Genomic DNA, 1,841 nt, shown 5'->3' on the forward strand with positions numbered 1-1,841 from the left:
AAACAAATCTCAGTCCCATAAACACATATATCAATGATAATGGTCTCATTAGATAAAGAAAGTTTTGTACTGTTTTGTACCAACAATAAAAAGTTTTGTACCTGTCCCCAAATGTCCCAAATTCCATATTCTAATGCGGAACTCTAAGGTCAAGTTGGAGTTCCGCATACCACGATTTCTTTCAAAACATATCATTAGATAAGGAAAGTTTTGTACTGTTTTGTACCAACAATAAAAAGTTTGGTATCTGTCCCAAAATGTCCCAAATTGTAGATTTAATGTGGAACTTCAACTTGACCTCTGAGTTCCACATGTGCCAATTTGCATCAACGTGGTGTCATTAGATAGAGAAAGTTTCATAGTGTTTAGTACCAACAATAAAACATTTTGTACCTGTCCCAAAATGACCCAAAATTCAAACTTCTAATTTGGAACTCATAAACAAATCTCAGTCCCATAAACACATATATCAATGATAATGGTCTCCTTAGAAAAAGAAAGTTTTGTACTGCTTTGTACCAACAATAAAAACTTCTGTATCTGTCCCCAAATGTCCCAAATTCCATCTTGTAATACGGAACGCTAAGGTCAAAGATGAAATTTGGGTCATTTTGGGACAGATAAAAAATTTCTATTGTTGGTACAATGAGACGATTTTCAAAGAAATCTGGCTATGTGGAACTCCAACTTGACCTTAGTGTTCCGCATTAGAATGTGGAATTTGGGACATTTGGGGACAGGTACAAAACTTTTTATTGTTGGTACAAAACAGTAAAAATCTTTCTTTATCTAATGAGACCATTATCATTGATATTTGTGTTTATGAGACTGAGATTAGTTTATGTGTTAGAAATTAGAAGTTTCAATTGGGACATTTTGGGACTGGTACAAAACTTTTTATTGCTTGTACAAAACAGTACAAAACTTTCTTTATGTAATGAGGCCACTTTGATGCAAATCGGCAAATGTAGAACTCAGAGGTTAAGTTGGAGTTCCACACTAAAATCTAAAATTTGGGACACTTTGGGACTGGTACAAATTTTTTTACTGTTGATACAAAACAGTACAAAACTAGTACAAAACTCTGGTAAAACTTTTATTTGTAAATTCTTATTTAGAAAACTGAGATGGCTGTTGGCGTTTCACATTAGAAGATGAAATTTGGGACATTTTGGGACAGATTCAAAACTTTCTATTGTTGGTACAAAACAGTTCAAATCTTTCTTTATCTAATGACATGATTTTGAAAGAAATAGAGCGGTATGGAACTCCAACTTGACCTTAGTGTTCCGTATTACAAGATTGTATTTGGACATTTTGGTACAGGTACAAAACTTTTTATTGTTGGTACGAAACAGTACAAAACTTTCTTTATCTAATGAGACCATTATCATTGATATATGTGTTTATGGGACTGAGATTTGTTTATGTGTCCCAAATTAGAAGTTTGAATTTTTGACATTTTGGGACTGGTACAAAACTTTTTATTGTTGGTACAAAACAGTACAATACTTTCTTGATCTAATGAAGCCACTTTGATGCAAATCGGCGAAAGTAGAACTCAGAGGTTAAGTTGGAGTTCCACACTAAAATCTAAAATTTGGGACATTTTGGGACTAGTACAAAACTTTATGTTGTTGGTACAAAACAGTACAAAACTCTGGTATAAATTATTTTTGTAAACGGCGATGTGGGACTCCATCTTGACCGACCTTCTTGGCCAACTTGTAAGAGCATTTATAAATCCATTTGTGACTTTGTTATAAGCAATCATACATTCCATACATACCATACCATACATACAATCATACATTCCATACATACATACCAAAATACCCCCA

This window comes from Thermobia domestica, chromosome 5 (assembly GCF_964235325.1).
Source record: "Thermobia domestica chromosome 5, izTheDome1.hap1.1, whole genome shotgun sequence".
Lineage (NCBI taxonomy): Eukaryota > Metazoa > Arthropoda > Insecta > Zygentoma > Lepismatidae > Thermobia > Thermobia domestica.